The sequence below is a fragment of the Ambystoma mexicanum genome, chromosome 13 (genome assembly GCF_040938575.1).
Source record: "Ambystoma mexicanum isolate Mex_15411 chromosome 13, UKY_AmexF1_1, whole genome shotgun sequence".
NCBI lineage: Eukaryota > Metazoa > Chordata > Amphibia > Caudata > Ambystomatidae > Ambystoma > Ambystoma mexicanum.
In genome coordinates this window covers 334094251-334119106 of record NC_090938.1, presented here as the reverse complement: position 1 = coordinate 334119106, position 24856 = coordinate 334094251, and the positions used below count along the sequence as shown (strand labels likewise).

Below are 24856 nucleotides of genomic sequence, written 5' to 3'. Positions count from 1 at the left end.
TTTGGAGATGTACATGCTACTAAGCTTTTACTGTATACTTCAATGCGTCATTAGTTTAGTGTATGTTTTCTTTATATAATGTTATATTGATTGTTTAATATATGATTTTACAATGATGACATGTACCCTGTCAATTGATATTGTTGCATATGTAAAGGAAGACATGTGAATGCGTATGTATAGTTTGTTACTGTAGATTTATTTTTTTAAATATTCTACGTATTTTTTTATTACAGGTTTTGCGAGGAATTATGCTTGTGTATATTAAATTTTAAGGTTCTTATGTAGTGATTTTGTATTACAAAAATATTTATACTTTAACATATAGGTCTGCATTCAATGTACTTTTGAAAGTTTCAAATCTTATAGAATTACTACTTTTATGTGTGAAATTGTGATAATTGTATGGTAATACTGTATGTTTTTAAGTGTATGGGTGAGTTAAGGTTACAGTGCAATTTGAATTTAATATTTATCATCTATTAATAAAGTTTATGTTATAACCTGAACTTGATTATTTCTGATGTGTGTAGACTACGTTTTTATTGATTTAACGTGAACCTTTTAAAAAAAAAAAAAGTTTTTTTCAAATCGATTCAACTGTTTTTACAGTTACGTGGTTACAAACATCCATGCCCTAAAAGGGCATCTTTTTCCTCATTTATCCAAAGCAATTGGTCCGGAAGCGGATTCATTGCAAAACACAAACTGATTATGGTCCTATATACACCCAAATTAAAAAAGTAAATACATACTTTGATATGCTACTTTTGGATCATTACAATAACGAAGGGCGAGAGAACAATGGCAGTATTTAGTTGAGTCAAAGGATCACAAGCGTCTCTTTTGTTGCGCAAGCACATCTGTGATGCTTAGTGCAAGTCCATTCACATTGTGAGTCAGTAAACATTGTTCGGACAGGCTTCATCAAAGGAGGGTGCTTTCATGAAACTGTCAGGTGCGTTTGATCGGGGAATGTTTGGAGATCCTCAGTAGCTTGCTCTGTCCCCTGGTTCAGTATAGCCGCTTCTCATAAGAATGGAGACCGTGGACACCTCCTTCTACCTGCGCCGCCATGGTCCTTTTTTCCACCTTCAGCTCTCCGGAGTACATCATGGAGCGTAAGATGGAGAGACTCTTGGCACCAATGTCTTGGCAGCCGTGCTGTATACCTGCTATCAGGTAAGGGGCAAACTTCTGGATTGAGCCCTTATCTTGAATAAATCCAGAGACACCTTGTGCCACTCTGACCTTATTTCCTTCACTGAAGTATCCTTTTTGGCTGCTGATGCTCTTTTCCATGGCATCGAGTGATCCCATCCCTCTGTATTTCTTTAGCCTTGCTCCCTTTGAGAAGAAATAGTCTCCTGGAGCCTCAGTGGTAGCTACCAGCAGTGAGCCTATCATTACTGTTGAGGCACCGAGGACCAGCGCTTTGACTAAATGGCCGACTGTCTGAATCCCATAAGCAATAACAGGGACGCCAAACCTTTGTGCATACTCTGCCACTTTATATACCGCTGTGCCTTGGGGCCTGCCACATGCCATAACTTCTTGCGTGTTGCAAATGGATCCGCAACCCATCCCCACACGGAGGGCATCCACACCTGCATCAATCAGATTTTTGGTCTGTGCAGCAGTCACTACATTCCCGCCAACCACCTGCAGCTCAGGGAATTTCTGTTTCATGTAATGGATCATGTTAATCTGATACACTGAATTTCCCCGAGATTAGTCCAAAATGACCACATGCACACCAGCCTGCACCAGCAAGTCAAGACAATACTTGTCGCCTTCCCGGGTACCGATGGCTGCGCCACAGAGCAACTGCTTCCGGGCGTCCTTTGAATCAAGTGGAAAGTCACCGTTCTTTTTCAGGTCAGTCCAGGTAATGATGGCAATCAGTTCGTCACTGTCATTCATAATGGGGAGCTTTCCTTTTTTGCTGTGTTGAAGGATTTCTTTTGCTTCTTTCAGTGTGACACCAGAAAGAGCAACAAGTCATTGCGCTTCGTCATTACCTCACTCAGGTATTTTGTGCAATCCTTCTCCTTTAAGAAGTCAATATCTCTTGAAGTAACAATGCTGACAAGTTTGCTCCCCATCTTTCCAGTTTCTGTGATAGGGATACCTGAAAACCCATGGCTGTTTTTTGCTTCAAAGACATCTCCCACTGTGTGCATAGGGCTCATTACCACTGGGTCTGTGATGAAACCTTGCTCAAATTCCTTGGCTTTGCGGACCTCATTGGCCTGGAACTCAGGAGTACACCAATTCACAGGCTCTATTGCTCCAATCACCCCAATATCAACAACATTGAAGAGGATGGTGTTCCAGTGTGCAGAGAGAGTGGGTCTCAAAACCTTGAATACTCCCCTCGGAATGTGGCCCTTCTTCCTCAACTTCTCACCTGAATCTTTCGGGAGTTCCCTTTCAAAGTCAAGCCTTCTTCTTTCTTCGATTTGGACTGCAAGCCTTTTTCTTTTTATTGAAGAGATAAGGGCAGTCTCCGCCGGAGAACGCTTTGCTTGGTTGGGGAACAAGCCAAGCAGAAGGGACTCGGGGAAGCCAATCCAACAGGGAAAAAGCCTTAGGGCATAAGAAAACCCTGAATGGATGTGACCGTGTATCCAAGATGGCCACAAAGAATCCTTGGTCAGCAGTCTCCCAAAAGGTAACTTTTATAGTTCCCAAGCTCTAGAACGGGAGAGCAATGAGGCATAGGCTGTCTAGAGCTGATGAGAACTGCAGAAGGAGTCAGCCAGCAGCAGTCAAGAAAGCAAGCGAGCAGAAAGGAATGCTAGGAAGGCATCATGAAAGAGGGGGAAACAGAAGGATGAGCAGTACCTGTGGGAGGACAGAAGGAGGAGTAGAAGCTGGATAAGGCAGGCGTCCAATATACGATCACCCAGGAGGAAACGAAGGAGTAAACTCGGCAGCGTCTAACCCGAAACAGAAAACAAGGGTTGCAAGTGCCAAGTGAGAAGTTGACCCCGTAGATGTACAAGGCGGCAGGCATCTTAAAAAAACACTAGACCATTACAAATACGTCGAAAATAGCGTGATGGAACATTCATCTAAGGAGCCAGCATCTCCCAACACGCCAGTGTAGGAACATGACAGTATACCCTCTCTTGATATGGGGTCTTCCACGTTTTGCTGGGCAACGCCTGTGGAATTGTTGGATCAAGCGGGGTGCATGGATGTTATGCATTGGTTCCCAAGTCCTCTTCACATCTGAATTACCCTTCCAGTGAACCAGGTATTGCAGTCTTCCATGTTTATAAACGGGAGTCAATGAGCCGAGAGACTTCATATTCTTCTGGTTCATTTCCTTGGCCCATGGTGTTTCCTTTTACGTGAATAGGGATCCTGGAGACAAGGCTTTAGTAAGGAGGAATTCAAAACAGGATAGATGCTTCATAAGCTTTCTGGTAGTTGAAGTCCATAAGCAACCAGATTTATCTTGGTCTTAATTTCAACAGAGCCGATGTACCGGGGATAGAAGTTAGCAGGGCGTATCCATAGGGGTAGGTACTTGGTAGATAACCACAGCTTAGAGCCTATGTCTAACTAACCCGAATGGCATCACTTGATATTCATAATGACGCAGGGGTGTCCTAAATGCAGTCTTCCATTCATCCCCCTGTCTGATGCGCAGGAGATGATAGGCCCTCTAAGGTCAAGTTTGGTAAACGGCTTGGCACCCTGGACGGCTTCTAGAATATGCTTTAGAAAAGCGGTATGGGATACCAATCTCGGATGGTCAAGCTGTTCAATCCGGGATAATCGATGCAGGGTCTGAGCTCTTTCGAGTCTTTCTTAGGGAGGAAGAACGACGAGGCTCCTGCGGCAGACTTGCATTCACATATTAACCCATGTTGGAGATTGCAGTAAAAATATTCTTCTCTGGTAAGAACAAGGGAAACATTCTGCCAAAAGGTACGATGGTATCAGGTAGTACATCAATGGAACAGTCTTCCGGACGGTGTGGCGGAAATTCTCTAGGAGTGACATCCTCGAAGACATCTTGAACGTTCCGATAGTGAGGCGGAATGGAGTGTAGCACAGATGATGACAAGGTTACAAAAGACCCTTACTGCAAGCTATCGTTAGCTTTCTAGAGGCAGGAGTAAGAGCAGTACTGGGACTGAAACTGGATAATATTCAAGGTCGAGTCAATGGTAGGATTATGCTTGCGTAACCAAGGGATGCCCAAGATCACCGGAAAGTGAGCAGTTCAAATGAGATGTCCTCTGCGTGGTGAAACATAGACATAAGAATCGGGCGAGTACCTTGAGTAATGGGACCGGATTTCAAGGGTGAGCCGTCCACCCCTTCAAGTGGTACAGGATCCTTCTTGTCTTGCCTAGTTATGTCTCTTTCCTCTGCCTAGGCTGTGTCCATAAAATTCCTGGCTGTTCCACAGTCCAGCATGACATGGACTTCAATGGAAGGTCTGTTTGCAAAGGTTAAAGAAATACGAAACACCATGAGACGATTGTCCCCAGGTTTGCTTCCTTTCTGGGTGTTGTTACAGGAACTTTTTATTCCCTCCCGGTCATTAGCCTTGTTTAAGGTCGGGGTTGTCTATTTCCCTGACAGAGTGCAGGTACTTCAGGACAGTTCCGTAGGAGATGTTTATTAGAATCGCAATACATGCATAGACCTTGGTCTCCTCTCTTCTTGCGCTCGACTGGAGTTTGCTGCCCCAACCTACATCGGTTCATCAGCTGAGTTACCTTCTGCCTGAAAGGGAGCAGTCAGAGGCAGGACCTGAAGGCCCCTTGTCTTCTTCCTTTCAGATCCGTAAAGACTGGTTATCTGTACTCTTGCCCTCTATATGGCAGAGTAGAAGCACAGAGCACCCCAGCCAAGATTCTTTATAGGGTAGCAATGGACGAGCAATCAAGGCTTAAGCTGTCAGGAGGTGATGGAGGCTGGTTCTTAAGTACAGTGTAGTCCCCAAACACCCACAAAGGAAAGTCCACACACTTTGTTAGTGAAACACACAGTTCTTTATATAAATAAGGCTTTGATTATGTGCACATACAATAACACACTTTGTGCTCAGGCAATTCTAAAATGATAAAAATATACAGTCTCTGTATGGTACCACAATTAAAAGGCATCAACTGTAGACAGTTTCAAATGACATACAAATCAATTAATAATGTGAACCAATAATAGACTTGAGGAGGAAAACAAGTTGGTTAAACAATTGGCAGAATACTGGGCCCCTACTGCTAGGCACAGTTCTCTGTGAGGATCCCCCCACCTGGGCAACCTGTAAATAATGCAATTTAACAAGCACAGTCCATATATTGTTCAATATAGTCTTGGTTCCCTTTAAAAAGGTTCTACTACCCTGTCAGACACAGCCGTATGAACCAAGCAGTAACCTCCTGGCAGTTGAACCCGTTGTGTAGTCGACAAATTCTTTCTGCCAATGTACCTCTCGGGTGTTCAAAAAGACAGCCTGAAAGATCAATTGACCAAAAGAAGGATGGACGCCATAGGAACACCACTGACTGCAAAAAGAAAAACACAATATCACACCAGATTTACAAAAGTCACCTTTGCAAGTCTATAGGATAGGTACTAACTTGTGTGTCAACAGGATTTCTCCCTTAATCCGGTAAATCTGGATTCCTGTTCCTGAACAAAGAGTAAGCGTAGGCGTATCCTATAAGCAGAGGATAAGTTAAGTGTCAGAATAATACTACCCTCACAGATAGTGCAACTGAATAAGAAACTAGTATAAACTAATTGAAAGTCTTACCCTCGGTACTAGTCCAGAACACGTGACAAGTCGTAAAGTTCCAAGAGTGGCTGCTGGAGATGATCCCCCTAACAACCGCCAGCACGAGGGTGCCTTATGTGCTCACAATGGGATTCTCTAGTCCGAGCACTAGTCTTGAAGTGTTCTTTCTGTAGAATGACGTGGAAAGTGATGCTCCCCCTAACAACCGTCGGCAAGAGGACGCCTAAAAGGGCTTGAATTAAGTCTCTAGTGGGGATTCAGCATTGAATGCCATGGAGAGTTGTATTCCGTAGACAGCAGTATCCCGTTGATTTGTTTGGCAAAAGTAAAAAAAAAAAAAACAGTAAACAAGTGCGGTCCGTGAAGAAATTCCGGGTCGGTAACTGCACGGGTTGAAGCGTGGACAAATGCAGACAACAAACACAGGTCGAGGGACGCTCCGAGGTCGCTTTCCAAAGGTCAGTAATAGTCAAGGAGACGAGTAGTAGATCCAATAAATGTAGCTTAATTTCAAGCGAACCGTAGAGTCAAAAATACACACGTAGGACAATATGGACTGCAAAGTAAATTCAGAAGCAAGGATACTGAGCATGGGCAGGGTTTATGAAGAGAACGGATCACCTGATCTGTCACACGTGACTCCGCCGTAAGCGCGCATGCGGAAGTTGAGAAAGAGGACACCAGTGTCGCCATGGCAACCCTCAACGCGCACTAAAAGACAGATTACGCGTAGGGGTTTTGCTGTGTCTCCTCTTACCGCAAGTACTCCTTTTACCATAAGTAATATGTGCGTGGCGCAAAGGGACGGGGTGGTTACAGAACTCTGGCGATGTTGTGTTTTACCCCGGATAGTTGGTGGGTATTAGGTTCACGGAGGTTTCCTGGCTTACCCCCAATGTACCTGGTTTAGCAGAGTTCAACGTCGGGTCGTCGACGGATCCTTCTTGAGTGACTCCCATATGGACTCCTGTGCAGAAAATAACACAGAACACACATGATAAAAGGACTGCAGGATGAGGACATGGAGGCCCTGTCCCTCCAATGCATTTCCAGCATCACAAGATCTTCGTTCTGCTAGGCGGTATTCGATCTGAAGAGAAAGGAAAACCAGTTCCTGAAAGGTGGCCGGCATGCTATACTGGCCAGTTCGTCTTTAAGGTCCTCCTGAAGACCTATCTGAAAAATAGTCTGTGGTGCTGTTTCAGGCCAGCCAGCCTCAGAAGCCATCCTCTGAAATATGGAGACATAGCTTTGTACATCAGATGATCCTTGTCTTACGTCTAGCAGGTTTTTCGAAGCGAGTATAGAGTACCTCAGGTCTCTCAAAGCGCTCCTTGAAAAGTTAGACAAAGTGGTTGTAATCGATTAAAGCAGGATATGCCAAGGTTACCATGGGAGTAGTCCAAGCCAAGGCGTTACACATCAGATTGGAAATCAAAAACTCCACTTGCACGGTCAGATTCATAGGATTTGGGGCTAAAGGTGTAGTAGATAAGACAAGCATCAAGAAATTCTTTCAATTTACTGGGTGCGCCGTCATATTTTCCAAATGGTTAGCCTTAAGGTGGTAAATCCCCTGTCTGGTCCTCTCGTGCAGCAACTAGTTGTCTTAAAGTGACATTTTCTGATCTAAGGTTCTGTACATCTACTGTGAGCCCTTGAATGGCTGCCACCAGTACCTGGTGCTGCTCCAGGCTAGCCATTGTTGTGTTGCGGCGTTGCAAGCTCTCAAAACCTTGAAGACTCCCCTCAGAATGCTGCCCTTCTTCCTCGAAATCCTCACTTGAATCTTCGGGAGTTCCCTTTCGAAGCCAACACTTCTCCCGTCGGACTGCAAGCCTTTTCCTTTTAATTGAAGAGATAAGGGCGGTCTCTACCGGAGGCCACTTTGCTTGGTTGGGGAACCAGCCCAGCAAAAAGGACTCCGGGAAGCCAACCCCAACAGGGAAAAAGGCTTAGGGCATGAAAAACCCTGAATGGATGTGGTGGTGTATCCAAGATGTGCCACAATGAATCCTTGGTCAGCAGTCTCCCAAAAGGTAACCTTTATAGTCCCAAGCTCTAGAACGGGAGAGCAATGAGGCATAGGCTGGCTGGAGCTGATGAGAGAACTGCAGGAGGAGTCAGCCAGCAGCAGTCAAGAAGGCAAGTGAACAGAAAGGAACGCTAAGAAGGTAAGATGAAAGGGGGGAACAGAAGAGTGAGCGGTACCTGTGGGAGGACAGAAGGAGGAGTAGAAGCTGGATAAGGCAGGCGTCCAATATACGATCATCTAGAAAGAAACGAAGGAGTAAACCCAGTAGCGTCTAACCTGAAACAGAAAAGAAGGCATGCAAAGCCCCAAGTGAGAAGCTGACCATGTAGATGTACAAGGCGGTGGCCATCTTAGAAACACTAGGCCATTAAACATAGGTCGGGAATAGCATGATGGAACATTCAGCTACGCCACCAGCATCTCCAACGCTCCTGTGTTTGGAGATGACAGTGAGCAAAGAGCAGAAAAAGGAGGAGTAGTAGAAGCAAGAATAGCAAAGCAAGATCTGTGGTGGTTACACGAACATGGTCACCTGGAAGCTAGGCCAGTATACAGATTGCGATTGATTCAAGAACCACGGTGCACAAGATACCAAGCTGAAACTCCAGGCAGGTGTAGGCTATTCATGTAAGACCCTGGACGAGAAACTGGCATGGGTCAGACAAAGTTTGATAAAGAAGGTGGGTAAGCAAGACAGGGCAGTAATTCCCTTTAACTGTTGCGGGTGTCAGGTGTACTATATTTCCTAAAATAAGCAGAGTAAACAGGATATTATAAGAGTAAGACCAGACTGAGAGGGTTATATGGCTCAGGCCAGGGTGGAACTGAGAATGCCAGCAGTAGAACCAGAAATCTTTAGAGCTATCATCCAGGTTGGGCGAATCCTATATGGAAGAACCCTACGTAAGTTGTCTCATGCAGGGCAACTTAGCATCAGTGACCCCTAGTGCAGAAGCAGGAACTATGCATATGCCCATTATTGAAAGCAATGGACCACTGAGGACACTAGTAGCCCAGACATTGCTGGTGGCGATACGAAAGTCCCAGAAGGTAATGCAACCAAGGTATAGACAGCAAGGTATGACCAAGGAACTGGAAGCCTGGACCTCACAAAGAGGTGTGCTGGGACACTAATTCCAAGAGACTGTGACTGACTTTGTGGACCCCGTCCTGGATGAGAATTCCCCAGGTACCTTGCTTTCTAGAGAGGATCCTATTTTTTTTTTTTTTGGACCGGGCACCACAGGGCCTTCAAGGGCACTGTACTGTTTCACCTACTCTGCCATTTTTCCCCCATCTTATGTTCTGTAGAGAACATCCTAGATCCAATTGGAATTCAACAACCCCTCATGAGACAGAACAAGGAGGGGGGGGACACGAGGCTATGACCATACCAAAAACCCAGGATCTGGAGACAAGAACACTACCACAGGTACAACAAACTTCAGGGGTGTTCCTTACTTTTAGGATATCTGGGTCAGCTGGTTGCCAATAGATGGAATAAAGCAGGGTAACACTAGGGTGCAGGGAGCCTAACGTTTTTTGGTCTTCCATCTTGTTGCCTGGAGGGATTGTGTTTCATTATCTCCCCTTATATGCATTCCATTTGTCTAACTGTGTGAAGAAACTCACATTTTGGTCTCATTCATTCTGTTATCCTCCTTTGTGACAGCCACCATATTTAGAGGGGGGTCTATGAGGACTGGAAGTTGGACATCTGCCTAAGGGAAAATACTAGACTAGAAGCAGAAACCGCTGTTCACAGCACACAGACCTTTAATTTTGATTTTCCTCAGATGTAGTATTAGGTGCGTATTTGGTCCTTTTCGCGTACTACACCATAACTCTTCAAGTGAGCCATGCTCAAGAATAATTCAGAAATGCACAGATAAAAAAAAGCAAATCTGTCATTGGGTACATTAATTTGGGGGTGTGAAATGTTTCAAACAGCGTAAAAGAGACAGCTTTCCCAGAGGACTTTCAGGTTGAGAGATCTTGCCTTCTTTCCCGGGTACCATCACTCAAAGTGATCTGGCGAGTGAGATGGGGCAAATTACATTCATTCCATGCTTCGGAGGGGGAAATAAAGACAAAATAGAGTTAGAACGGAGATGCAAGAATTGTGAACAGAGGGACACTGGAGGAGCAAGCCGCCACCAACTGTAATATCCAAATTCATAGATCTATGTGGGGGGACTAACGAGGGAAGGAGACCATAGAGGTGAGAGCAGGGGAAACGGGTGAGAAGACCGGTTCCATCTGTAGAACTGAAGCTTAAAACAGGGGGACACAGGAACATAAAAGTTAGTGGCAAAAGAGGAGTGAAAGCAAGAGTGGCAGATTAAATGGAGAGGAAGACAGACAGGGATACATAAAAATAAAAGAAGACAATAGCATGATGACAGTAGGGCTAGAACCTGCGTCAGAGTAACTGGCGCTTACATTGATATATATTGTAGTTCTGTTTAAATTGGACTTGCCATAGTAATAAGACTTTATTTTGGTGTTCAAAATGGTAGCACCGTTCTATGAATCTTCATAAAACTTTCAAAAGAAAACAGACATTATTACTAAGGATATTAAAAAATATTTCCATGTATGCTAAATTATAGGGGGAGGTTGCCTCAACTTGGATTTTCCATTCAATATATTCCCAATCAAAGTTCCCAAGAACAAATGTTGCCTTCACCTAGAGACCAAACCACTAAAATAATTCTCACCAAATAATGCAACAAGCTGGCATCTGCCCATGAAAACAAATTAGCAGATTATTGCTTAGAAACCAGGGACGGGTCTGCACATTTTAATTAGAGGCAACTAGATCCGCTAGATGAAGAATAGTCAATCTGATTGGTGTGGGCTGTGAGAAACCTGAAGGTGTCTCCCTGACCAGTCCCCAGGGATCTGTCATCCAGGTGGCCACGACACGGCCATCGCTATTGGATCCAGTTCCTGGGGGTGGACCAGTGGTGAGAGAGGAACACCCGGATGGGGGGTCCTCGGGGAGTGGAAATGGGACACTGATGGGTGAGACGCAGTATCCTCCTTCTTCTGACAGCTTTTCCCCATCCTACCACTTGGGATGCTCAAAAATACTACCCCCATCCCTTCGCCCCTTTTCCGACACGAACACTTTTGCATACCACAACAGACAACGGATTAACACCAGAGCTGTTTACCTGAGTTGTCCCAACACAAAGGTCAGGCAAAGTCAGGCAATTGACCAGAATCACACACACACACCTGACAGCCCTTTCCCTTCCCCACAGGGATAAAAGGTGGGGCATGAGAGCACACTACGAGCAAGGCAGAACGCACAACGAGAAAGCTATCCCAGTACAGCAATTCAAGAGGAGTAGAAAGGCGGCGAGAACCGAAAGGGCTACAAGGAGAGAAACGACCCAGACCCGCAAAACCTCCCTGGGAGGAATCAAAAGACCGCAAACAATAGCTACCGTATGTTGCAGCAGGCATCAACGATACGCAGAGCCCTCGACATGGATAAGCAGGCCATGGGGAGAAGTCTGCTGCCGTGGTACCGTCCTTGACTCCAGCGACAAGAAAAGCCAAGCTGTTCATCCCAACTGATGAGGGGAGAGCGATAAGAAACAGAACTGTGTTGAACGAAAGTCACAGATGGCAAATTAAGGGAAGTTCAAGGAACTGTTAACATTAAGGGAAAATCAGCTGCAGAGGGGCTAGCACCATACAGGTGCTCATTCGAGAGACTGGTTGATCCCACTTTTGTTGAAACTACTGATACCAAGAGGCCTTGGGAAAGCAACAGAGAAAAAGGTCAAAGTGGCCATACAGGGGTCTTGCAAAATCCTCTGTACAGTGTTGAGAAACCTAAAGGTGTCTCCCTGACTAAACCCCAGGGATCTGTCATACAGGTGGCCAGGACACCACCATCGCTATTGGATCCAGTTCCTGGGGGTGGAAAAGTGAAGGAGGATCACCTGGATGGGGGGACCTCGGGAGTGGGACAGTGACGGGTGAGACGCCGTATTCCCCTACCTTCAACCCATTTTCCCCATCCTCTCATGTAGGACATCCAAAAACACGCCCCCCCCCCTTTTCTGACAAGAACACTTTCAAACAATACGAAATACAATGGACTAACACCAGAGCCGTTTACCCGACGTGTCCCAATACAAGGGTCAGGCAAAGTCAGGCAATTGACCAGAATCACACGCACCTGACGGTCCTTTCCCTTTCCCACAGGGATAAAAGGTGGAGCAAGAGAGTACAGGACGAGCACAGCAGAATGCACGACGAGACAGAGAACCAGGCACGGCGGAGAAAGGTGGCAGGAATCAAGAGGGTGACGAGGAGAGAAGTGACCTTGCCCTTTTCGTCCCAGGCCCGCAGAACCTGCAAGAGAGCGTAAGAGCACAATCAATAGGCCTAGTGTTTTGCAGCAGATGTCAATGGACATGGGCAAGTCTATGCCGAGAAGCAGGAACAAGGGAGATTCTTGCAACCGTGGTAACCCCCTTGACTCCAGATAGAAGGAAAGCCTAGCGGTTCATCACAGCCGGTGAGTCGAAGGGAGAACCAATAAGAACCGGCTGTGTTGAATGAAAGTCGCAAAGTGGCAAGTTGAAAGAAGTTCAAGTGAAATATAACATTGTTAAGGACAAGACCAGCTGCAGAGGGAACAGGCACCACATTGGTGCTCAGTCGAACGACTCTGGTCAAACCCCATATCGATGGAAACTAGATACCAGAAGGCCGCCAAGATAGGTCAAAATGGTCATACAGGAGCTCTAGCAAAATCCCTGTCCAGTTGAGTCTTTGACCTACAAACTGTTAAGAAAGAAAGCGAAGTGAATCCTGTAGCGAGAGAAAGCAAGGGAGGTGAATCCTGCAAAGCTTGAAAGTAAAAGGAAGTATGAAAAGGCATGAGTGAACCTGGCGGAGGGATGCCAATAAAGAGGGGTGAAGTCTAAGGTCCAGAGAGACAGTGTGTTGACAAATGTGAACCCGTCAGAGGGATGCCCATCGAGAAATGTTTAAAAAGACATTAAGATCTGTGAAAACCAGAAGAGCCATAGTGAATCCGGCGGAGGGAGGCTGAAAGATTCGAGATTGAAATATTCGAGATTGAAGAATCATCACCCCAAGTAAAACAAGGAAAACAAACTCATTTGTTGAAGGAACTTTTGTTTTTGTTATATTGAAGACATCAAGTCCTCGAGGACAAGAGACTTTAAATAGAAACTTTCTTTTTGTTGCACGAGAGTCGAAAGAGTTTTGCGCCCGGAAGAGGGGGACCCAGGGATGAAGCCATCACCGAACGCATATATGAAGCAGAGCTATTAGTTTGTTTGTTGAATACACCAGGCCCTCGAAGGCAAGAGACTTTCAAGAGAAACAAAACTTGGCCATCGACGGCCCTGATATCTGAAACAGAACTGTCATCTCGTGCCGGGAGAGCTCGAGAGTGTGCTGTCCTCCACGATCCCACCTTACCCTGTGCTTTAAACATGGGGAAGGAAGACCCAGGCTACCGCATTCCGACATATTATTTGTGAACACTTATTTCTTGAAAACTATCCCATACTCTTTAGTATTAGTTGTAAGGTTTGGAAATAGGTTTCTTAGCATAGGCCCTTTTATTTGACACAAAGCCACTAGGACTGCCAAATTTTTCATTAGATTTAGGTTTAGATTAGGCATACAGTTTAATAAACATGTGAGCCTGTCCTGCATTGTGAGCATATCCCAGGAGGAGCAGGAGCCCTCTCTCACTGCTGGAGCAGTGCCCGCCGCCCTGGAGGAGTCCTTGGGGCATTATCCAGACCAAAGGTATGCCTTGGAGCTTATTATGCTGCTCACTCCTCATCGCAGCCTTCACCTTGCGGTACCCCGATAAAATTGCTAAACCTACTTCACAATTCATTTTATGTGCGCCCGACGCCTGTAACCTATCTTTTGCACCGTTCCACTATAAGGAGATTACTTTGAATTCCCATTACTGTGCTAGCCTCATTGTTTGCCACAAGGTGCATGGCTGCTCGCCATTACGTACATATTGCCTTGTCTTGACTTCCTTCTGTGACCTGCATCGTGATCTGATTGGCCTGCAGCTCTACTTGAGAGCCTATCCCTCCCCGGCAGGCGAACGCCAGCCCACCCACAAAGGCACACCTACTAAGGCACATCCCCCCTGTCGTGAGCCTGACTGGGGCCGACGGAGCCAGGACCTTGAACACTGCATCCCCGGTCCTTGAATGCCAGTAGAACTCTGCCAGCCCCCACTGGACCCTCTACTTATCACTGGGTAAGCCTCTGAACCTCTGTACGCCTGCCTGATTTATTTCCACTTGCAACACCCACAAGTCAGCAACGTACCAAACTTGTCTCTAACTGTACAAAGCCAGGTGCCTGTTACAGTCAGCTTCCATTCACAATTTGGCACTGCATCTTCCTGTACGTTCGCCAGCCCTTGGTCATAATAGATGCACCATATGAGCTGCGCGCTCCTGCCTTGTCCGTTTCAGTACTTGTTGGCGCCGTTATTGTCAGCACATCGCCCTACGTGATCTACTTATTGGGTTTGTCCACCTGCAAACGAGCCGCACAACTTCTTCATCTTTATTCCCCGTTTTAGCTCACCAGCATCATTGGGCACAACTACGTCTCACCACCCAGCAAGTGCACGCCGTGACTTGTTTAACCTTTGCTTCCCGCCTCATTATTGCACTCAAGTACCCCATCGAGTTACACAATTACTGCCTGTATTATTTTTACAACTATTGCAATATGCCGACGTGATTATCCAGTGGTCGAAGTGAGCGGGAGCGGTGCTCCTCTACTTTTTTTAATTAAGTTTTACAGCTCCTATACTGTTATTTAAAAAAAAAACCGTTCTGGAACGGTTTCGTTTTAAAATAACAGTGTAGGAAGAGGTTGAAACTTGCACTTTCAGGGCACTGCACTGAACATTCCCATAAAAAGCAAGCCAACGTGTTTGGGGGTTGTATTGTGTGTGAGAGGGGGCAGGGCAATGGGGTTTGTGAGGAGCGGGGCAGGATAGCAGGGAACATAGCTCCACTACTTCTTTTCTTACACTTCGACCACTGTGATTGCTCTTGACGTGACTTGTTTGAATTTATGCTGCACAGGCCCCGATGTTACATTGCATTTCCCTCCCTCATATCTTGTCATGTAGTGCTTCAACATATGCTGAACTGGCCCTGGGTCCATTAAGCTGCATTTCACTGCCCTATTCTTTGGGTTTGAAATGCTTTAACATATGTCGACCTAGCCTCCGCTGCTATTATGCATTTAATTGCCTTATAGTCTAGTAACCGTAGCACTCGCTGCCATTAAAAGTCGGCAACCGCCGTTTCATTCCTATGTGTTTTCGCTCTCAGTTTGCCATAACATGCTTTACACATTTTAGCCACCATGTACCCTGCATTATATCAATCTTATCCTGTCACTTGCAAGCATTAGTTGCCTTTACTAAGCCACTTAAGCATACTGCTGATAAATTGCCGTTATTATCTGCCCCCTACTAATTGTTGAAGATTAACTTACTGCTGATTCACTGACTTCAACTGCCCAATTCTATTGGCCCTAATCAGTCTGCTGTTGATATACTGCATGTCCTCATTTGCCTTATGCACCGACCCCAAACTAGTCTACTGCTGATAAAGTGTTTTGCTCCTAGCTGCTTACTGTGTCTGAATTGATGCCAGTTGCTGCACAATGACTTCACATGTTGGATCAGCCCTTCCCGTATTGCATTGTTAATCACCCCTTCTATGTTGTAATAGCCGATCTTGTGAATTGCCGTACACACGTTGTACCAGCCTATTTGTGAACTGCCTGCTTATGCTGGTTTAGCCTACTTGTGCATTGCCCCACATATATTGGATAATAGGAAAGCCTATCTGTGAACTGCCCCATTAATGCTGAAGTAGCCTATTATTATAGGACCACATACAATGGTTAACTAGTCTTTTATCGAGGACCATAGGTAAGGCTGTACTAGCCTATTATTGCAGGACCTGGCCGCACTAAGCATTACCCTATCACATCTTTACCTACTGACTAGGACTATCAGGATTGCCCCCTATCTACTGCAACTAATCTAAACACACTGGCCCGAAGAAACCATGAACACAAGTAAGACCCAGCTGAACCAGCTACTCCTATTCTTACTCTGCCTCTACTCTATAATGGCCCTCATTAAGATCTCATCATGCCCACCACAGGATAGAAATAACAGACTAAGGTCAAGACTGCCCCGATTATATGAGCCTAAGACTAATAGTAATTCCACCCAAAAAAAACACCCTAAACCTAACGCCACCACTCGAGCACAGGAACTGACGACTAGGCCAGAGCATGAGGCTAGGCATAAAAACCCTAACTCTGCGCATGCCCCCTCTACTAAAACCCACACAAGAATTAACCTACCCAAAGTAAAACACTCTCCCACCCCATAAACCAAGCAGCACCTCGACTATATCTGGAGCTCTCAATAATGCTAGATCCCTCGTGGCACATGCCACTGAAATTGCAGATACTCTATCCAATGGGAACCTTGACATTCTAGCGATAACCCAATCCTGGCTTAATGACGCAGCAGGCCCTGCCCTCATGTTAGCTATCCCAGATAGTTACCATATACTTAGCGCAGACAGACATAATGCCAGAGGAGGCGGCCTAGCCATTATCTCCAAAACGAACCTGGCCATCAGCAGCGCTACCCCACCCTCATGCCAATCATACAAGGTACTCACAGCCAAACTACCCATATCCAGCAACCGTACGTTAACCATTCATCTGGTATATAGAGCCCCCGGGTCTATTGGGAACCTTCGAGGAGGACTTATCTAGCTTTCTGGCCACTAACGTGAAAGATTCTTCACAGATCCCATTGATGGGAGACTTCAATCTGGGCTTCAATGACCACGAAAATAAACATGCCCAATCAGTAGCAGCCATATTGGCGGATCATGGCCTCACACAAAAAGTTCTTATCCCCACCCATATCAAAGGAAGGACCCTCGACTGGGTGGCCGATCTGAACTGTAATATCTCTATCATCAATATTGCCCCGCAATCATGGACTGACCACTACCTAATCAGCTTCTCCTCCACCCTAGAACTTCACAGTCCTAAAACTATTGCCATGGCACCCCCAATCCTAACCAGACGTAAGAAGGATATTGCAGCATACAAACTACTACCTCACCTCCTCCCCACCATTAATGACCCCGCCAGTGACACATACCCCAACCTCCTAGTGGAGGTCTTTAACAACTCTATGACCAAGGCCCTTGACACCATCGCCCCCGTCAAACTCTGCAAACGTAGGCAGAAATAACACCTTAATGCTTGGTTTACACCACATTTTAAAGAACTAAGACTCCAAAAAAGAAAACTCCAGGCCACCTGGCGTCATTCTCCTACGGTCGAGAACATAGCCACGCTAACTAATTTTGCTAACATGTATAAAAAAGAAATAATTCTTACAAAAAAAAAACAACACGTTCAATGACAGAATTTCAAAGGCCAATTCCAATATCAAGGAATTATTCACTATCCTCTGGGAAATGCAAGGCCCCATTCCACCCACAGACAATACCCTAAAGACAAGCAATGGTGCACCGACATCCAAAATGCCTCGTCAAATAAAATCGCAATCCTCCAACTTAAAATAGCCAATAAAAAGGCCTCACTGTTCCCAACTGAGCCGCAACCCACCTCTCCTTCCACAACCGACAGAACCACCACACCTTTTAGAGTCACAAAAATCTCTATTCTAGAGACTGAGAAAATTATACTCTCCTTGAAGCCGTCAATTTGCCAGGGAGACAGCTGCCCGGCACAAATTATAAATGACGCAGCTTGAGACTTAGCCCCTTTCATTTCCAAGCTTAATAACGCCTCTTTCAAGACAAAAAAGGTGCCAAATTACCTCAAAGAATCATGGGTTCTCCCACTGCTGTAAAAGCAAACCCTAGACCCCTCTATCCCGATGAATTACAGACCCATTACCACAGTCCCCTTCCTCCTCAAAATAATTGATAGAGTAGCCTACTTTCAAATTCAGGATTACCTTGAAGTAAACCACTTAACTAGGATCCCGCCAGTCCGGCTTTCGTCCTCAACACGGTACGGAAATGGCATTAATAGACCTCAAGACCCAAATTGATGAGCTGAAGGACAATGGGAAAACAGCTATGTGACTCCTCCTTGACCTATCGGCGGCCTTCGACCTGGTGGATCACGCAGTCTTATGCTTACACCTAGAGTCGGCTGCCCATTTCTCAAATGATGCTATAACCTGGGTCCAATCCTTTCTAGCAAACCTCACGATGAGTGTTCTCCACCTCAGCCTCTGCAGACCCAATCCACATTTCCTGCGGTGTGCCACAGGGACCCTGTGTCTCTCCTACTATGTATAACATCTTTACCAAGGCCTTCTTCGACAAATTGGACAGATTGGGTGTCACCTACACAAATTATGCAGATGATACCCTCATTCAGGCTTGGATGGCATCCCATGGCCTCTGTCTGAACGACGATAAAACAGAGATACTGATCTGGGGCTCAGAGGCAAACCTAAATAAGCTCCAGCTGCGCCTCTTTCAACATTGACGGTAACACAATTAAGGTGATGCCTGTTGTAAAAACGTTAGGTTTCTACCTTGACTCCACCTTAACACTCAAAAAACAAATTAACTTCCTAGCATCCTCGACAGCCTATACCTGTAAACTTATCAGAGCCTGTAGACCATTTCTGTCCAAAACCAGCTGCATCACTCTTGCTAATGCACTAATAATGTCCAAATTGGACTACTGCAAAGCCCTGTACCTAGGTGCCAATAAATACATCCTAGATAAAATTCAAAGGCTACAAAATAACGCCCTAAGAGCAGCCCTGATTATTCGCAACAGAGAGCACATTTCCAAATTCAGAAGAGATTTGAAATGACAGGATTCTTCTTAAAACAGTATCACTTACTTCCAAGTGTCTGACTAACATAGCACCCCCATATCTTACAGAAAGAATAAATAGGAGAACTTCAACACATCCAATTAGATCAGCCAATGCCCACCTTCTAGAGATCCCTAGATTCAAACGAACCAAAGCAGGCGGCTCCCCAGCCCTGAGAACTAAACAACCCTACCTTAAAATTCAGACGTAATATGCGAAGCTGGCTGCGCATAAATGACCACTAACACCTGACTCTATTCCGGCCCTGACCTCTTCCCGGTTCACGGATACCCTATCTGTTTTTTTTAATAAATTGCTAATTACCCTTTAGTACCACTGTTTCGCTGTAACTGTCAGGTGGTAACTGGCCTATGGCGTTACTGCAATTACTGTATCTACTGTAACCAAGTCATCACTATGCGACCGAGCTTTGTGACCTATAGCACCACTGCATCACTGTAACCCGCATGTGGTAACTTAGGTCGATGTCCATGTTGTACTCATTGTATCTGTTGTAACTAAGCCTTAAGTATACTTGTCTCTGCTGCGCCCAGTTACCTAAGGGTTTTGTGCGCATTACCTAATAAATAAACAAACACACACCCTTGAACTGTGATCACTTGTGTCTGTCTTTACTGTTGCCACCATGAGTTCCTTACAACAGTCGAAAGTCTTTGACCAATACGTTAATGGAAAGCTAAGGGAGATGAATCCCGCTTGGGGAGAAAGGAAAAGGAATTGAGTGGTTGGCACTAGTGAAGCCAACAGAGGGATGCCGAAAGGAAGGGGTGAAGCTTGACGCCCTAAAGAATATTGTGATGACAAGAATGAACCCAACGGAGGGATGTCCACAGTTCTCTGTTTAAAAAGACATTAAAGATTGTGAAGCGCAACAGGTGAAGTGTGTTTTGTGAAAAGCCATAGTGAACCTAATGTGGGGAGGCAAATATTCGAGAAGGGTCTGAGCACGGAAGAGGTGGATCCAAGGGTGAAAAACCGTCACCCAAAAATATGAGTGTGCAAAAGGAGAAAGCGTGTGAATGCAAGCCAGAGTGAACCCGACGCAGGGAGGCTGAGATCGGAAGAGGCGTCTGCTCCCAAAGTGGGGGACGCTGAGGTGAGGAATCCGTAAGTGCAAGTATAAAGGGACTTTTTGTTTTTAATCTGAACATATCAGGCCCTCGAAAGCAAGGGATCCAACCACCGAAGGTCCTTATATCGCTAGGAACTTAGGGGATCAAGGGGTGACAGCTAATCACCCAACATACATTGAAAAGGAACTCTTTATTTGTTGTTTTGAAGACACCAGGTCCCCGAAAGCCAGAAACATTTTATGAAAAGTGACTTAATCATCAAAGGTCCTGATAACTGGGAACGGATCGGTCATCTCATACTGGGAAAGCTCGAGGGTGTGCTGTGCTCAGGACTTTCAGCTTGTCCCATGCTCAAAACGTGGGGAAGGGAGACCCTGGCTACTGCATCCTGACTTATTAGTTATGAACCCTTCTTTCTTTGTTGTGAACATTATCCCACACCCTTTTAGTATCTAGTTGTAAGGTTTGGCAATATTTTTTGTTTGTTGGTATAGGACCTTTTATTTGCCACAACGCCACTCGGACTGCATTGTTTTAATTTGATGGTCGTAGCTTGCTCCCATTTTAGATTAAGGTCTAGATTAGGCATTTTTACAACCTGCATATACAGTTTAATAAAAACCTTTGAACTGTGATCACTTGTGTCTGTCTTTACTGTTGCCACCATGAGTTCCTTACAGGGCCCAGAAACAGCTTTCAAATGTCTGCCATTATCAGTTGCGGACCCTGCCCTACAAACATTTGGAAAAGGGGCATATGTACCCCAAACCTAGGGGGGGGAGGGGGCCAACTGGACAAAGTTTGAACAGAACAATTAAAAGAAGTGAACGTTCAAGGAGGTTTTTATGTCAAAAACAAAACAATATTAAAAAGAGATTTCTTTTTTGCATTGGGTTTGCTTCGAACAACAGACAACATGATTTTGGAATGAATATGGCATAACATGCCACGTTTATTTACTTTCTGGCATATAACTAACCTAACCCTCTCCAAGAACCGGTGCATGCCATAGAAATGTCAAAAACCAGATCTGCTTAAGTGGAGATATTCAAAAATGCATCTCTATTTGAGGCCTACCTCGTAGGTCCAGAGTTAAAATAGGTCTGAGAATAGAAAAGTCAGCTAACATTATTCGGCTGACGGTAAATGATTCATACTATCCGCATTTGTTTGCTTTCTTTCCTTCTTTTTATCTGCTCTGCTGGCAGGGTGGCTGGTCAAACGTATTTTTTATTCCAAATCTACTGCATAGGTTCATTTTCACTCTGCAAAAAAGGATGACAGGATGTGCTGACACATGTGGACGTTACGAATCTTTGCCTTTCAGTCATATAAAATGTCTTTGCACATGCACTGCACAGTGGAATCGCATAGCACATCAAACAAAGGGATACAAGAAAAGTGTGGATTGGAACAGGTGGATTCCACGTGCTGATTCAGAATCCGGATTCTGGGTGCGGCTATGCAGTGCCCTATGAATAGGCATACACACCAATAAACAATGCAAAGCATACACACCCAACCCACACTAACAAAACTAGGTCCGGATATTCAAAAAGGTATCTGCGTGTAGCGATTACATAAGCACTTTGACATACAAACAGAATAAATATTTGTTTATACATATTCAGGTACACTCCCATTCAGAATATTAGTAAGCGCATACAATGCACTCGAAATATTCATGTTCAAAAATGCCCCGAATATCTATACTCCCACACACAAACCCAAATATCCTTGGACAATTCGTACTGTGAGAAACCTGAATATGTCTCACCTGCTAGTCTCCGGGGATCTGTCATCCAGATGGCCAGGACACAGCCATCGCTTTTGGATTCAGTTCCTGGGGGTGGACCAATGCGGGAGGATCACCTGGGTTAGGGGTCGGCAGGGCGTGGCCCATCGGATAGCGAGACGCGGTATCCCTTTCCTGTAACACCTTTACCCCATCCTACCAGGTAGGATACTTAGGAACTCGGCCCCTCCTTTCCCAACATGAACACTCACAAACAGTATGCTATGAGAGAAAATGGACTAACACCCGAGCCGTATACCTGACATGTCCCAATACAATGGTCAGGCAATTACTGACCATTACACACACCTGACTTGCATTACACTTTCCCACAAGGATAAAAGGCAGAGCACGAGAGCACACACTGAGCGAGGCAAAGCACATGAGGAAACAGTACTTCCAAGATGGCAGTTTAATACAAGGAGAAAGACAGCAAAACTGAAGGGGATGGCAAGGAAGGAAGTGCCCTTGACCTTTTCAACGAGAAACCGTTACTTTCATGAACGTTCGAGAATGGAAAACGTAAGACCAGGAAACAAGAAGAATACTGCATTGTGTGTGTCATAGGTACCCGGGGCTCTCCTGTGTCGATATCCAAGACGGGGAGAATCACTTGCCGGCGTGGTTCTGTCCTTGGCTCCTTTAACATAGCAGTGCCAGTGAAGTCAGCACAGCCAGTGAGTTGGGGAGACTGATACCAGACGGGTCTGTGTTGAAGCCAAAGTTGCAAACGGCAACATTGAATGGTGAACGCTGATGCAAACATTGTATGAAGCGCATGTGATAATCAACAAGGGTAAAATTGAACAAACAGGCGAGTGGTTGAACTTTCAAGCCAAGATACTGTCAGTCTAGAAATACGGATACCTCTACTTTGAGACCGCAAACGCATTTTGGTGGCCGTGGGCCAACCGTCTCATGCACGATATGACAAAATATAGGTTTTCGAGTTTGCCAGTGAACGGCCATTTTGATGTAACAATCGCCATTTTGTTTTCTAACCATTGCTCATTGCTTTCTGTTCCTATTGCTTCGCAGTATATTTTCCGCTTACACTGCTCGACTGTGAAACATTGTCGTCTGTATGTGAAAAGGACAAGGCCACTGGGCCATGAGGATGACAAGAGTTCGCTGAAACACAAACGTAGGCAGCGCCAGGAAGAATGCCCGGCTCCCTCCCGAATGTAGCCTTGAAGCAAAGCTGCAGGGCATTTAATCATTTCACAGCTCCCAGCCAGTCTTGTTATATGGTAGAATATGTTAGAATAATACTGCTAAAGGCTTGAATTATGCTTTTCTTACGGCCCCCCTTTGCTGAGCCCGCTAGAGCATGTCGGCTCCCAAGACGCGAATAGCACCTGATAGATAGCAAGGTCCAGAATGCAACTCTTCCCCCCGTATGTAGCTCGCTTCCAAGAACAGAAGCGCTGTGTTCTATTCAACAACTGAAAGATGCCTTTGCACTCACAAATTGCAAATTGTTACTAGAATAGATGTTTGAAGGTGTCATAATGGTCGGAGATGTACATCATCACACCAAGTTCAAAGAAACCCAATAAAGGGGGGTGTTAAACATGTCATAGCTGATTGTTTGATATGCATTTTGTATATATGTAACTGATGTACGTATTTCACTCTCTTGCGTCCCTCGAGGTCTAGAGATACATGTTGCGGGGCGTGAGACCGAGTTGGCCAACAGACTTTTGCTTTGCAATACACCCTAGCTTTGGGAATACAACCTCGTGTCTGGCGTATCTATCGTGTGTGGTGACTCACCTTGTTTCCATAGACGTTAGGGTCCCCTAGGGGCCCCTTTCAAGATGGCGCCCGAATAGGGACCCTCCCCCACTTGTTCCATCGCATAACGTTGTAATTGAGTAAGGCAGAGAACGGCGAGGACGGGACGATTGAGCCGGGATCAAGAGGTGTTCGGGGTGCCCTGTAAAAGTGATGAGACTCCTTTGCAGATCTGCACACATCTGATCCCTGATCGACGTGCCTGGCTAGAGAAAAAGGAGGCGAGGGTCCCGAAACGAGGCAGAAGCCAAGCAACGCAGACACACCGTCCTTTGGTGCGTCAGTATACAGACGACTTGATTTATCAGGTGAGTCATTCCCCGATTCAAAGTATGCTGATATTGGTTGAGAGTTGACTTTGCAAAATCAAACGCCCTAGGTAAGGTTGATTAACCAGGGGGAAGGTTGAAACATGCCTGGGGTATTGTCCACCTTAGCTGGGTTTTTCCGCTGTGGTAGACAATCTTTGGAAGATGGCCAAATTGTACCACCTGGGGGGAACGCTGGCGTATGAGATGTATGTGAAGTATGGAGTGGGTGCGATAATATTCTGCGAGACTTGGCATAGGCAAACCAGAAAGCAGCAAGACCATCAGTGGCTGATTAATGGTAGTTTTGAGATAGCGAGGATAGACAACCTGGAAATGGTGTTGATAAGAAGGAAAGCGCGTCCTGCTGCATTTGAGACTATTAAAGACTGGAGAAAGGAAGCAATGCTCAGATTTAAAAGCAGAGCAAAGCATGCGCGCAGGCATAATTCGAAAGGTGAAGTAGCGGAAGAGAAAGAAGAGGAGTGGACAGAGTCTAAGAAGGGCAGGTAGGCGTGACCAGTTGAATATAGAAAAGATATACCCACAACGAGAATTACACATAGCAGATGAATTGATAGAAAATATATTGACCCATACAAAACAAGGCCCAAGATCAGAAGTAAGACCAGACACGTCAGTAGCTATTGCCCAGACCCCGCCCGTAGCTCAAGCTCCCCCTCCGGTAGTTCAAGCCCTCCCGCAGCCACAGACCGCGCACGTAACACGTATTAGCCAATCAGGCCCACAACAGACACTCCCTGCTCCCATTGTCCCATCCGCACCTGCCGCCTCAGGCACAGACTCGGTACTGTCCGTTCCTCCCGGGGTTGAAGTTGAAACCACGGGGGCAAGAGGCGGGACTGACCAACGGGGGTGCACGAGGGTAACCCGCAGCGCAATCAGCAAAGAAAGGAAGGTGGAATTGCACCAACAGGCAGAGATGTATATAGACGGGAATGATGGGACGGCAGCTGTGGCTTCGATATAGGACTTCCGTAGAAGCAACGAAAGACAGGTAGTGTTGGAATGCATGGGTGAATATTTGGTGGAGAGATGGAAACAGCTAATTGGGAAATTACCACCGCAGAGATCGTTAG

At 45.6% G+C, this 24856-nt stretch overlaps 1 pseudogene; it reads right to left on the bottom strand.

The window, feature by feature from the left end:
* Positions 1-977: 977 nt before the first annotated feature.
* Positions 978-24856, bottom strand: part of LOC138520341 (inosine-5'-monophosphate dehydrogenase 1-like) — a 56433-nt pseudogene continuing 32554 nt past the window's right edge.